A 15686-nucleotide genomic window follows, 5' to 3' on the forward strand; every position below is an offset into this window, starting at 1 on the left:
GGTAAAGGAATTATCCCTCAGCAATCACACTAGAAGAATTCTGAAGCTATACAATATCAAAAGCAAAGCGTGGTCTGAGAAAGGTTCAGAAACATCACACCCTTACCACAGGAGACCTGCTGAGACACAGAGCAGGACTTTGCCCTCAGAGACCTTGGAGAGGTTCCTGTCTCAGCGTCCTGCTGATTCATTGTTTGACCTTATTCAAGGACTCTCACTGCTTGTAGCAAGTGAAAAAAAGATGTCAATATCTTTTACATTCTTTAATGACAGCTTATGAATTAAACTTATCTGAAGATGCAAATCTAACAAGGAATGTTGCTAAGAAATGCAAAGCATCACTATTATTCATAAATGTGAAAGGAAAATTAATGGAAAAATTATGAGTAGTGTCTAGAAGGCTGGCACAAATGCAATGTGCCATTTGTTTGGAGATAAATTTACTTTCTATTTCTAAGATTCAAATGAGAGAAAAAAATTGAGTGTCACACTCACCCTGAACCATGCAATACATTCACGGTTCACATTCAAATAATTTAGTTCACATTCAAATAAAGTTCAGTTTTCACTCACTTTTGCATTCTTTTGTCTATGAAAAGCCCAGCTGGCTTGCCCAGCTGTCTATCAGTAATTCTTGATCATAGCTTTATTAGAGAGATTCTGTACTCTTGCCATTTGCTTTAGAGCTAAAACATGGTAGATACATGTTTTTTGTTTGAAGATTATACACAACGATTACAAATGAAACATTATTTAGAAATTCTTATACAAACTTTTGGTATTTATAGGAATTCAACCCTGATGACTCTTTATGCTTTTATTACATAGCTGGTGAGTGAGCAATCATCTCAAGATAAAGAACTCAGTTTTTGCTTATCAGAGTTATGTGATTCCCATTTCTATTTCATATCTCTTTTAAATAAGTGGAAGTCAATAAACTAACCAAATATATCACATGAAAGAATGCCACATTTCTATTACTTACCATCAGAATGAATGGAATAACCATCAGCTGTGGAATAATGGAGCAACAGACTGAGTTAGAAGAGCTTTCTCTGACACCAAATGATGGTGTGACGTTAGGAAAATATTTGGATCTCAGTTTGCACATAAATATTGAGGGGACTGCACTAGACAAATGATTTTCACATTGTGTCCCTAAGACTCTGCATTCCATGAAAGTATTTTAGGGAAAGCTAAGGTGGAAGGGACAATGAAAAAGAATTCAAAAAGGTGGAACTTTCTCTTCCTGTTCACTACAGCAATTCTGTAAGAATCTTACCTATTCTTGGGCTTCATTGTAAGATCCAGTTAGGGAAAAAGATTTCCTCTTTAAAAATATTTTAAATATTTAGTTTACTTCTAAAGTCCTTTGCCTTTCAAGAGCCTACATGGAAAACATTTTGATGATTTTTAAGATAAATTCATTGTTAATCTTTTCCTCAAACAGATCTACATCAGAGGCTTACTCCTCCTTTTGTTTATTTGTTATAATAGTGTGTATTTGTTTACAGATTTCGGCATGCACACATAGCAAAATATACTTTGACAGTCCAAATCAATTGGCAAAGGTAGTAAAAAAATATAAAAAAATAATAAAGTTCCCTAAACATATTACAAATGGGACACATAAATCTGCATACTAAATACTCAATAGAATTTTATGTGGAAATAACATTTATATAAAACATATGCACGACAAAAAATATTTTTGGATGTCATAAATACTTTATCTTGCTTTTTAAAGTGAATCATTCTGCTATGATCATTTTTGTTTTCTTTCTTTGACCATATGTTTAGAAATCATAACACCAACAGTGAGTATCACAAATCCAGAACTATAGCAGAAACTTGTGACTATACATACTTCAAAATAAATCTTTATCTTGGGATCAAACTTGAAAAAATACAATATAAAAATCTATATTTCTTATTCATCTAAGATAGTAAATTAGAAGCTCCATGCAAGCAGTTACAGATAAGGGTGAAATTAGAAGTTTAAGCAATCAGAAATCAAGAAACAATCAACAAAGTTGTAAAAAATAAGGCAGAACCCCCAGCTCACATATAAAAATCAACTCAATCTGAATGTATGAGACAAAACTATACAACCTCTAGAAGAAAATATAGGATCAAAATATAGTTGGGAAATTGTTAGACAAATATTTCTCAGATATGACACAAAAACAGAAGTTATGACACAAAAACAGAAGTCATGACACATAAAAAGATGCTCATTAGTCATCAGGTAAATGCAAATTAAAACCACAATGAGATGCTACTATAAACCTACAAAAATGGCTAAAATTAAAAGCATAAAGCAAACAAAGAAGACAATACAAAATATTGGCAAGGGTAAAGATCAACTGGCACTCTCATACATTTCCTGGTGAGATTGTAAAATGATACAATTACTTTGGAAAGCAATTTGCAGTTTCTTATAAAGTTAAAAAGATGCCTACTCTATGACCCCAAGAGAAGTGAAAACTTGTGTCAAACAAAGGCCTATACACAAATGCTTTATTCATAATTGTCAAAATTTGAAACAACTCAAATTCCCATCGGTAGGTCAATGGATAAACAAATTGTGATACAACTATACAGTGGAACACTATAGAGCAATAAAAAGCAAGACCATGGATGACACTCAAAAGTATTATGCTAATTGAAAGGATTTAGACACAAAGAAGTATATATGTTTCCATTTATATGACATCTGGAATAGGCACAGTAGAAAACAGTTTGGAGTGATGAAATTCTTCAATATTTTAATTGAGGTGGTGGTTACAACTGTATGCATTCATCAGAACTCATTCAACTGACACCTTCAAAAGGTGATTGGTTTGGATGAAACTTATACCTCAATAAATATATTTTAAAACTAGATCTTTATCACTTATGACTCAACCATAGGGGGCTTTAAAAATAGATGTAGGATTTGTGGAATGATTCTGTTTACTCAGCATCAGCTGATTTGGGGCTTTTCAATATCAATTTGGGGAATAACATGTAATTTGGGTTTCTTAGAAGAACTTAGGGAGCGCTCCTGATAAGAGGAAACAGACAATAAAAGAAGACCTCTAAGCAAATAAACAATGCTGGGTAAATGAGAATTTTAAGCCAGGAAGAAATAAATGTTGGTGCATACAATGCGCATTAAAAGAGCAATAGTCCTTTTGAAAACATAAATTCTCAGGACTCCTATCATGAGTAGGAGTTCTGAATGTCTCTGGAATGCCTCCCATACCATGTCACTCTTCCTAAGGCCCTCCAGGCTGCTGACAATGGAAGGCCATCTTCTTCTCATTCCTTCCATACCCCACAATTTTTGTAAATGGCCTGGAAGGCCCATGAAGTTAGACAAGAGTTCAAGGAACAAGCATTAGCCCAATTAATATTGTAAGTCAGGAGAGCTGTTCTAATAAGGTATTTTACTTGTTTATTGATTGGTTTTTGGATTGCAACCAAACAATTTGTGCCATAATATAACTGCTGGTAAGTATTTTGAGAGGTCCTGGCAGAGGCAAGATGAGTTGAAAGATAAGGAAAATCCTATGAAGAAGCTTCTATTCCTGCCCTCCAGTAGGTTAAAATACCAGTGGCTGGTTTTGCATTTTGTACTCAGTCTCCTTCTTTCTCTTATTTCTAGGTTTTCCAATCTTGGATCCTGTCACAAGTGAAAATTATCTAGGAATATTACTAAACTAGGGTCAGGAGACCTAAGATCTTGTCAACTCTGTGAATCTGACCAAATCTATTGACCATAATGACCCTCCATTTCTTTCTAAATCCTCTGTAAGTTCTTAAATGTCTCATCTTATTTTCTGATAAATGAAAAGGAAGAAAATGTAGTTTTTCAAGCCATTTATGTCATGACAGTGAATTTAAATCACATCATTAATAAAACCTTAAATTGTTAAAAAACTTTGACTTTTTCAAAGTGCCTTCACATATGTTACTTCATTTTCAAAGTTACTGTATAATACATATTTAAAATATTCTTAAGTCCAAATATTTCTCTATTTCCATGTAGCTTATTAGTGAGAACATACTGGTTAAGTAAGAACTTAAGGTTAAAGGATAGTAAACTTATCTTGTACATTGTTGATATCGTGTGATTTATTGTCATTCCCTTGAATTTTCAGAACAGCTATAGTTGTATCTGTGCCTTGGAAGAAGCTACTCAGTCAGATTCATACACACATACACACACATATATATATATGTATATAACTATTATATGGTAAACTATTTTCTATTGCGCTGGAAAAGGAAATCAGCATTCAACGTCTTCAATCACATTCTAGTATATTAATGCATTATAATGCTGAGTTATATATGATCATTCATTTTGAGGAAAAGAATCAGCAAAACCAAAAGGGAGGGGTGCTTCTTCTTCTCTATAACAACGGTGTTGATCATCTTAAATTAATAAATTTCAACTGCAAGTTGTTTCTAATGGCAGACTCACTTGCCATTTTGGATACGAAACCTATTCACATGAGTTTTAACACCATTTGTGGAAATTGCAAGCCCTACAAGTGCAATACAAAACAAGACAAGTTTTCTAATTAAGAAGATTTATAACCCATACTCCATATACTTACTCAAAAATTCAATCTAGCACAGTGTAAGAGGGCAGTTTACCTGCCAAAAATACAACTATTGCAATTAATTTTTTTTTCACGTTGATGAAAGTGGTAAAACTCCAGATTACACTGTTTTCAGAGTCATGCTAATTTATCCCTGTGCATTTTCACAGGTTGTAATAATTCTGGGAATACCTAAAGGGAGTAACTGATGTGATTTAACAAGAAGCTATACCTTGTTTCAGAGGTGGTCATTTGGGCTGTCTTATCCATTGAGAGTGCAGCTCTGAATTCAATTTAATGCTAGAACATAAAGAAACCTTGATTTCCACAAAAAGTATGTCTCTAAAAAAGAGAGAACTTGACTCATTCTTAAGATTACCTTTTTTCCCCCTAAAATCGGTCTGATATAATCATACTTCCTTATTAGAAAATTTACAAGGAAGAGAAATTAGGTTTTTATAGTGTCCACTATAATACTATTTTCCAAAGTTTTAAATGCAGTGCTAGTAATTCTGTGGCGTCCTTCTTCTCAGCACCAGAGAAAGAGAGTGAAAATAAGAATAAAAAAGAAACCAAAAATTGCATTACATATTCCTCTGTGGCCAAATTTAACAAGCCTTGAAATTGCTAGAAAATGAGTTTCCATTTAGGAAGAAGGAATGATATTTAAAATACCAAATAATCAAGCTTGAAATGCTTATCCTAACAATGCAAACTGACAGCAGATGCACACACATAATCAAATGGGAAATAATATTAGTGCATCTCGATGAACTGCCCAGCAGGAGAAAGTCAACGGCCCAAGGGATATGTCAAGAATAATTTCTTCACATGCATTGCTCTCGTGCTGTGCTTTCTCACAGGGCAATTTCATCAATGGAGAGTATATGAAGCTCTCAGGCAACAAAACTGGATTTTTATTCTCATCCAGTGCCTTCAGAAGCAATCAGGCTATCTTCTTGAAAAAAGCCAGTCTTTTCTCAGAGTTAGCAGTGGAAGCTCTTTCTAAACAAGAATATTTCTGCATAAGCATAGGAGTCAAGAGAGAAGGAATATGAGCTGTTATCTAAAAGTAGTAGGGATGAAAAGAGAGAATTATGTAGTGAAGTAGATTTTAATTTTTTTCTTTCTTTCTTTTTTTTTGCCCCAGGAGGAAATTTCCATCACTTGGAATAGTTTTTCAAATATAATCATTACATGCAAATTAGATGACTAAGGTGACATCTGCATTAGTTGCTACATCTAACTTTGGAGAGGTTTAGCAAACCCAGGAGGAAAACATGCCTGTGGCCAAAACGGTCCTCAATAAAAATCTACAACAACATAAATATTCTCTAAGACATTTCTCCAAGGTCTGCATTATTTAGAACTTCTTCCATAATCTTTAGTACCAATGGTCACAGCAAAGTAGGCTTTCTAATTATGTATGTGCATATGTTTATATATGGATAGTCACATATATACATATATTAGATCAAAGAGTAGCACCTTAATATAGCTAATTAGGGGTACTACAGAAAAAAAAAAAAGGTTCTGTCCAGCATGATAAGCTTTCAGAGTTTTGTAGAAAGCATTACTGCCCACAAAATACACTCCACTTTCTTTTACTGTGTTTACTGACAATAGATCTTTTAATCGGGAACAATGTCTTTTATTATATAAGTAATTCATTTCAAATGGCAATACATGGCAAAGAATCTTTTTACTTGAACTCCCAAGTTCAAGTGATATAAAAATCTTAATATAAAAATTGTAACTAATGCTGTCCTCAGAAGAGGTCTTAATAGTGGAAGGAAGAGCACTGGGGCTTTGTTTGCCTCAAATGGAGGCAAGCAGCCCAGAGTCAGGATTCAAGAGAGAAACTTGGGATGATGAAGACACTTTCCGGTTTTCCCTAAAAGGGCACTGAACTGTTTACAAAATAATTTCCAAGGACAAAATACAGGCTGTACAAATGAAAATAATTAAAAGGGTTCAATCTAACTTACAGAGAAAACAAACAAGCTGATGAATATAATTGGAAATTTCCATCCATGAGTCAGATTAGACCTTTGGGTTCTATATTCACTATTATGGTTCCCAAATGGGTGTATGTTTTATTCGGTTGTTGTTAAGTACAATAACATCTATACCAGTATTTTAAAAAGAAGCAATTAGAATAGACCAAATATTTCTTAAGTTTACTGGGAAGAGACAACTTCCTGAGTGTAAACTATTGGCAGAGAGTTCCTTGAGGGGTAATTGAAAAAAAAAATACAACAGCAGAATGGACAAGAAAAAGAAACAAGCACCCTATAAAATCAACAAACTACTCAAGATAAATAAACTAAGGAGGGCACATATCCTTAACATTTCATCAGGTCATGAGATTTACAGATCAGGATTAAGATATGGAGTGGGATTCCTACACTGGCATGCAAGACAACACGAGGAGAGAAAATATACTATCACCTCTTTTCTTGGAAAAAAATCAAAAGTTCTTGCACAAGCCTTAGATGTTTTGGGGGAGCTTTGACTCTCACTTTCTAGCGAATACTGATTTAGAACTCTGATAGCCACTTTTCCACCAACTCAATGAAAAACACTGGAGAAACTCTTTCTCATAAGCTCTGCTACACCTTTCTTCAGATACAAACACATAGCAGACTCAATGGCTTCTAGCAACATTTTTTCTCATATTGATTAATTCATTGACAGATTTCTTCATACCATCATCGCAATTCATTGGCTACAGAGAGAGGGTAGATGTAATGAACAAGACCACACACTTATCTCAATGGAGATGCTCAACTCAATTTATCAAAGCTCTAAGAGATGTCATCCTTTCACAAGGTGTCTGAAACCTGAAAAGTCAGCTACACATAAAATTCCACTCATAACTTTGTAGAAGATACAGAAGCAAAAGCAATAGTTATGATGCCCTGAAATCAGATCCTTATTCTTCATTGCTGGTATTACTGCGTTATTTACTTAGTACAAGACATTCTACTGAACACTCTAGATCTGTTATCTCATTTGTTTATTATAGTAGTCCTTTATGATGCCTAAATACCCCATTATACAATGAGGTGAGTGAAGTTTAATGTTATCAAGTTAAATTCACGCAGCTATTAACAGAACCAGGGAAACAAATCTGACTTCAACAATCCATGCTCATTTCACCCCGTGATAATCATATATAACATGTTGCCTCCCTAAACAATATCTGATCGAGTACAAATAGATCAGAAATCACTAACATATATTTATTTCTAAGCATGTTTTTGAAAAATGTCTACTGAAGGCATGAATTTTAAAAATTCTTTCTATAGTAGATATGCAGAAGGAAACTGACACAGAGAATTTAAATAACTTGCCCAAGTCAGGATTCAAACCCAGGCAGCATGGCTCCACTTAAGGCTCTTACCATTAGGCAATACTGCCCTTTAAGTAATAAAAACAATGCTCAATATTAATGACAATGATAACAATCCATTTATTGAAAATTTTTGTAGTATTATCATACGTCAGGCACTGATCTACTTACTGAAGATGGAGCAATCATCAAAACAAAAAGTCTCTGCCCTTAAGGAAGAGTGTATTCTAGTGGGTAAGTCAGAAAACAAACATATCAACAAATGTAGTTTCAGGCTTATGAACCAAAATAAAGTTAAAAAAAATTAAGGAGTAAGAGATGTCTAGTGCAGAGGTGTGAAACACACAGGTATCTGGGACGAGCAGGGGAGAACACTCTAGGCAGAGGGAACAGTGAGTGCAGTGGCTCTGGGGCCAAAGAATGCTTGACATCTAGGAGAAACATCAAGAAAACCTGCATTGACTGGAGCAGAATAAATAAACAGAAGTGGAGTCAGAGACGAATGGGGATCCAAGTCTTGTAGAGTCATGGAATAACTTTGACTTTGACTTTGACATTGAGAGTTATGGGAAGCTAGTGTTAGAATTTGAGCTGAAGGGTTTTGTGATATATGTTGTAGTATTTATGTTTTAAAGGAATTACTCTGGCTTTGGTTAAGAATAAACATGAGGACATTGAAGGCAGGGGGATCCGGTGGTAAGCTATTATTATATGAATGCAAGTGAAATGATATTTCCTTGGACTAAGCGGTAGTTGAGGTAGAGAAAAGTATCAAATTATATATATAATATATATATATATATATATATATTATATATATAATAACATATATATGTATATTAGACTCAATGTGTACTAAAATTCTTGTTAGTATACTATATATATATTAACAAGAATTTTTAAAGGCACTGGGTATAGAAAAACAAACTGGTTAAACTTGACTCCCAAGTTTTCAGCCTTCATAAATCAAAGTTGCTATTTCTTGAGAAGACTTTTAGAGAGGCTGATTTAGAGATGATCAGGATTTCATTGTGGGACATTTTAAGTTTGCAATGGTGGCTACTAGGCAATGTGGAAGAGATTTCATTATAAACAGCTGGATATAAGAATCCAGAGATTAGGGAAAAGGATTAGGCTGGTAATACAAATTTGGCCATCAACATATATATGGAATTTATATTCTTAACACTGGAAAAGATCACCTAAAGACAGTACTAGATACAGAAGCATTCTGATAACTGAGCTCCTGAAGAATTCAAACAGTGGAGAGGAGAAAAGAGAAGCCAGCAGGAGAGATGGAGTAGGAGCAGACAGAAGTGTTAAGAAATCCAGGAAAATGTGGTAACCTGAAAAACAAACGTTTTAGCAGGATGAAATAACCAACTGTGCCAAATGTTGTTGATAATTCTTAGGTTGAGAAGGAGTGATGTTTTAACCTTAGTTTTTTAGCAATAACGAGGTCATTCATGATCTTTATAAGAGCAGAAAGTCTCAGTGAAATTGGGAGCTGTAAGCATGAACCTAGTAGGTTCAAACAAAAATAGAGGACAGGAATTGTTAAGAGAAAGTACAGACAACTCTTTTAAAAAGTTTTTCTGTAAAATAGAGTAGAGTAATGAGGTAATGGCTGGAAGAAATTGTAGTGTGATTCTACTTGCTGATGAGATTTACTCCAGAGAAAAGGGAGAAAGAAATATATCTGAGAATTGGGGAGGTGAGATGAATGGGATTTAGTGAGCAATGGAAGGAGTTATTATTGGATGAGAGGAGGAAATGTTAATTTAGAAATAGGAGGGAAAGCAAAGTATGAGGATACGGGTAGTAGATGCAGTTAAATAGAAGCGCAACTGAGTTTCTTTTAGACTGCTACTACTTTCTTAGTGAAATAGAAAGTAAATAAAAAGCAATAATAACACAATCTATGAATATTGATTTAATATCAACTATGTAGTAGGCATAGGACTGAGAGGATTATCTTACTTAATACCTCTTACAGTTGTGATGTTATCCTTACATTACTATGAAGAAAGCTGATATCAGCAATTTCACAATTCAAATACTCAATTCCAAAAGTATCTTTTAATTGTACACTTGGTAATCTTTACGGAATTACGGAAAGCCAATATTGTTCAAGCAACCCAATAGATAATAATTAAAAATTTTTTTGATAATTAAGTGCAATTTTCTGTCAGTAAATTTAAAATTCTTTTTTTTTTCTTTTACATTAAAAGGTAAAACCCAAAGATAATGCAACAGGGATATAAATGGAGGTGAAAGAGTGGAGATATCACTCATTGCAAAGAACTAACTGCATTATGAAGTTTATTGTAAAATAAAATTTACATAATGTAAAATATTATTTTCCATCTCCTGTCTGAAGTGTTTAGACTACTTTCCTAGTCTTTATCAGAAAAAGAAGTAATTCTTTAAATCGACAAATAATATGACAAGATAGCCTTCTCAAACCTCTGTAAGATACATGTTTTCAGCTAACAAGCAGAAGGGAAACATGAAATGCATCTGTTCTTTTCTATGTTTTTGCAAATATATTTAACAAACAGCTACAACTTTTAAGTTGAAAAATCAGAAGAATAACAGGAATACAGTGGAGACAGCAAAAGAAACATAAATTTTAAAGTAAACCATGGGAACAAACAGAAAAAATAATTCTTAAGTCACTGATTTTGTATTTACTAAAATATTCAAAAAGAGCTCTAACAGAATTAATTTTACACTGATGCATATTAAATGTAGAATTCTCCAGGCACTCTTATTTCTTGAAAGTAGCAAGCAGAATCTCGCATATAAATCCTAATTTACTTTTAAATTTACATCACAAAAGAAAGGAAAAAAAAATCATGGAAAGCAAAATGACACAATTGCATAGTTAACAAGCAACAACAAAACAACAAAAACCCTCCAGAATCATCCTTAGGTCTGTCTATGACCTCCAGTTGATGACACACTACTTCAAATGGTAGTAAGAAATAAAAAATAAATCCCATCTGACCAAGAATGTTTGCTGAATAATTTGTTAAATAAATACCAAGCAGACATTTGGGTTATTATCTATTCACCTCTTAATAAAATGACCTACCCAAAGCAAACAATACGTCCAAAACAAATTAATTTAAAATATGGGCTTTGACTCAGAATGACTGGTGTTAAAATACCACACATGCACTATACTAATGTGACCTTGGGCAAGCTACTTTACCCATTTAATCTTTAGTTTCCACAGTTATAGAATAGGAAAATAAATAATTTTTAACTTAAAGTGTTTCTTATAAGATTACTTATAAAAATATACATAAACATTTACAAAGGGTTCTAAAACAACACAAAAATGAGATAGCTGCTGTTACGATTATTCTCTCATGCTGCCTAGCTTTAACCAACCTCACTGCAATGACGTATATTTCCCCTCTATTTCTCAATTTTTAATAAATTAGGAAACATATGCTTCTGTTCTTTAGCCAATGCACACACATACCACCACCACCCCCTGCCCTGTTATTCAGATTTGTATTATGTAATTTTATGTCAGTGGGTTTGAGAGTGAATTTTGATGAAGAATAGGAGGAGAAACTATATAAAATAGGTGCTTATATTTGTATAGCTGTGTTAATCCTGTCTTTTCCACACCTATTGAACTGCAGATGGTTTTGAGGCAGGAAGAGGAACTGCCATCATCTTCCTGGTAACCTTCCATCGTTTCTAGGATAATTTCCCTTATACTATTGCTTAACTATTCAACTTAGAAGCAATTATTTTTAAAAACAGTTCAGAATTGGGACTACTGTGTATGAGGTCTGGTCTATAACTGCTCTTATCCATGCCAAGACAGCAGCTGAATTTTATAAGCCCAGCAATTAAAATTTCCCCCTCCTCTAAGCTTCATATCATCTTTTAAATGGCTCCTCTGTTTAAATCCATTCTAAACCAAATAGGAAAAGTTGTTTTCATGAATCCAGTGTAGCAGTTTCAAGGCTGAGATAGTTCTATTGGGCAGGGAGAGTTAAACATTTGTTTCCTAGACAGTTCAACTGAAATTCAAACTATCAGACACAAACGTTTTACTTTACCACAAACAGAATTCCAAAATAGTATTTTCATACATGTGCTAGATGCAAAAGTAGGAACAGCATAGCAACTTTCACAATTTCTCTGCAATCAAATTATATTGCAAAATTCTCTGCAATAAGGAGGTAAGAGAGCACACACTAGAAAGAAAAAGTACAAAACAAAGTTCACAGTCCAACTAAATTGGATTCAAAATTTTAGCTACTTGCTACTATGACAGACTTGAGCAAGTTATTTATTTATCTAAACCTCAGTTTCCTCATTTAAAATAGGGAAATTCTTATATACATAGAGGAAGTGATGTGGTGATTTAAAAATTGAGCGTATTTAGTCTCAATAAATAGTATTATATTTATGTATGACTATCATAATCTTATAGAAAGACTATTGAGAGATTATGGAGAAACAGCATCTTGAACTTAAATCTTAATGTACTCATCATATTCTCTCATGATGTAAGAACAGCAACTACAGAAGACAAAGTATACTTTACTTACCTGTGTATCCGATGGGAATCCAGAAACCAGGGCCGTAAGATGATGATTTAGACCCAGGTGCACCCAGAGATCACTTTCTCTTTGAAGATCTATGGGTTGCTTTAAGATAGTCATGCTTGTGTTGAGTCTGAGGACCCATTCAGGAACTGCAATCAGTGCCACATTGCTAGCCAACCTTGAAAGTGAGCAAATATTAAGGCTTATAATGCAGCTGGGAGAAGCAAAGAAGCTTCCTTCTAGTGCCACTTAGATCTCAGGTCCCCTAGTCTGTTCACCTTAAGCCCAAAGGAAGAAAACTATGGGATGTCGACCTTTCCCTGGTCTTCCAGCACTTATGAGACCCATAACCAGCTTCCAATGGAATCCAACAACCAGTGGGAGGAGTAACAAGCACAAGATCAGAAGACCTTAAATAGAAGGCTTTTATTTTAAATAATTCACTAAGGAGAGACTGATGGAAATGTTAAATAAAACTAATAAGACCAGATAAGGATATTATTTAGATTCTTAAAAACATTATGGAATGAAAAGAAAGATTAGAGGAACTGAAAGAGATGATGGAAACTTTCAAGAATCGGCAAAGATAAATGGATAGACTATCTCAACCCACAGAGAGAAATTACAAGATTATGAAAAATCATGGGAGAAAAGTTAAGAATCTTAAGGAAAAATACAGGAGGTTTGATATGCAAATAATAAGAATTTCAGATGAAGGAAAAAGAACAGATGGAGGAGAATGAATACTCAAATCAACAATAGACAAAACGTTTTTTGAACCAAAGGAACACAAGTGGCAGATTGAAAGGGTTCACCAAGTCCCAGAAAAGACTAATGAAAAAAAAACAAACATTTTTATATGTATTAGTAAAATTATTCTGAATTCCTAGGATGAGGTAAACTCCCATAAAAGAAAGTAAATTTCATAATGAAAAATATCAGAGTAACATCTGAAATCACCTAAAATATCGAAAGATAGATAGAATCTAATATTTGCAGCCTATAATCAAGAGCACATACAACTATTCACTGTAGATAGAGGTGTAGAATGGAAAAGCCCATCTGGAGGGCAGTGCAGTCATTCCACAGTAGGCTAAGTGTAGGATTGCTACGTGATCCAGCAACCCCGTTATTAGGTATATACTTGGAAGAACTGAAAACAGTGACACAAATGGACATTTGCACAATGGTATTTATGGCAGCAGTATTCACAATTTGCAATGGATGGAGGTGGCCTCAGGTACATCAACTGATGAACTGAAGGGCGAACTGTGGTTTATACATACAATGGAATATCGAGGGGCTACAAGACGGAGTGAAATACTGGCATGCAACTAGGTGAATGGACCTTGAAGGTACTATAATAAATGAAATAAGCCAGAAATGAAAATCGAACCTTATAATGCCTCACTAATATGGGCTAACTATATTGTGCAAACTCCAAGAATTGAACCCCAGAGCATAGGTATTCAGAGGAAGGCTTATTTTAAAGGTTCCTAGACGGTAAGCTTTTATAGCAGTCACATCTATTCCTGAATTGTAACAGTTAACTTCTAAATTCTGAAATGCTGAGCTCTTCGTGTATAACCTGGTTGGTCCCTAGAACTTTGGGTATCTGTGTAACACTTGAGACTAAAAGACTGAGTTCTGCAGCTTGAAAGTCAGCCTTTCCCCATACAGCAACTGTTTAAAAAGTTGGAAAAGAGATCAGACTTCCATCAGAGATATGAAGTAGATCTGATTAGGACCAAAGTAAATCAGACTAAAGGTAAAGGATGTTATTGACTGTGTTTTAAAACTTCAATTTCTGTGTGAGAACAAAGGAAGAGATGTTTATTTGGTATGAAATTTATATTTTCTGTAGTTTAACCTGTATGGTCAGTTTATTCCAACACCTTAGTTACCATGTAATCTTGAATAGGGAGCAAGATCCTGTTTGTTTGTGCAGGTTAGTGTGATGTCCCGATATATCTCAGAGTAATTTTGGCAGAGAATAAAAAAGTATTTGCAATGTCTCCTAGAGGGATTAAAGAAAAATGTGGAAATATTAAACTTCCCCACCTGGGGAATTCCAGATATTCTTGCAAGCACTAGGGACTACCAAATTAATAGGCTGAGTCCTCAATCTTGGAAATTGCCCTCCTCCTGCAGAGGAGAAGCTAAACCTACTTATAATTTATGCCTAAGAGTCCCCCCCTCCCCAAAGAACCTCTTTTGTTGCGCAGATGTGGCCTCTCTTATGAAGCCAATTTGGCAGGTAACCCACAGCCTTCTCCCCATGTGGGACATGACTCCCAGGAGTATAAATCTTCTTGGCAACCTGGGACAGGACTCCTAGGGATGAGCCTGGCCCTGGCATCATGGGATTAAGAAGGCCTTTTTGACCAAAAAGGGAGAGAGATAAGAACAAAATAAAGTTTCAGTGGCTGAGATTTTAAAAAGAGTCGAAAAGTCATTCTGGAAGTTATTCTTATGCATTATATAGATATCTGTTTTTAGTTTTTTAGTGGATTAGAATAGCTAGAAGGAAATACCCGAAGCTGTTGAACTATATTCCAGTAACCTTGTTTCTTGAAGACAATTGTATAACTCTGTAGCTTTTACAGTATGACGATGTAATTGTGAAAACTTGTGGCTGACACTCCCTATAACCAGTGTATTGACGGATGAATAAAAGAAAAATAAGGACAAAAATAAATACATAATGGGGGGGAATAAGGGGCATAGGATATTTTGCATGTTCTTTTTCATTTTTATTCTTATATGTATTTTTTGAAGTAAGGAAAATGTTAAAAAATGTATTGTGGTGATGAGTGCACAACTATATGAAGATACTGTGGATGTACACTTTGGATGGCTATGGGGTATATGAATATATATCAATAAAATTGATTTTTTTTAAAAAATGAACACATACCCAGACTATAATCAAGAACACCTACCACCTGGGGACATAAGAGAAGTATATCTCTGGATTTGCAGAGATTCTGATATGCGTGTGATCTGTGTGACCCATGTATTCCCATCTAAGGAAAATATGTATGGAAGAACCAAATAACTGAGTAAGCCTCATGACATTGGGATAGGAAAAGATGAAGAGAAGAAAGATTGGTATGCGCAGTGAGGCTTTGTAAAGCACATAAATAAATCAATATGGAGACA

General features: G+C 34.3%; 1 protein-coding gene across 5 annotated transcripts in view; it reads right to left on the reverse strand.

Moving 5' to 3' along the window:
• KCNC2 (potassium voltage-gated channel subfamily C member 2) overlaps positions 1 to 15686 on the reverse strand; it is a 177368-nt gene that overhangs the window by 60277 nt on the left and 101405 nt on the right. For 3 of the 5 annotated variants that reach the window (XR_013155824.1, XR_013155823.1, XR_013155822.1), the window contains exon 2: positions 12528 to 12702. The exons of the other annotated variants lie outside the window; for them this stretch is intronic. The gene's annotated coding sequence lies outside the window, so the exon portion shown is untranslated. The remainder of the gene's footprint in view (positions 1 to 12527; positions 12703 to 15686) is intronic. 5 annotated transcript variants of the gene reach the window in all.

Source organism: Tamandua tetradactyla, chromosome 7 (genome assembly GCF_023851605.1).
Source record: "Tamandua tetradactyla isolate mTamTet1 chromosome 7, mTamTet1.pri, whole genome shotgun sequence".
Classification (NCBI taxonomy): Eukaryota; Metazoa; Chordata; class Mammalia; order Pilosa; family Myrmecophagidae; genus Tamandua; species Tamandua tetradactyla.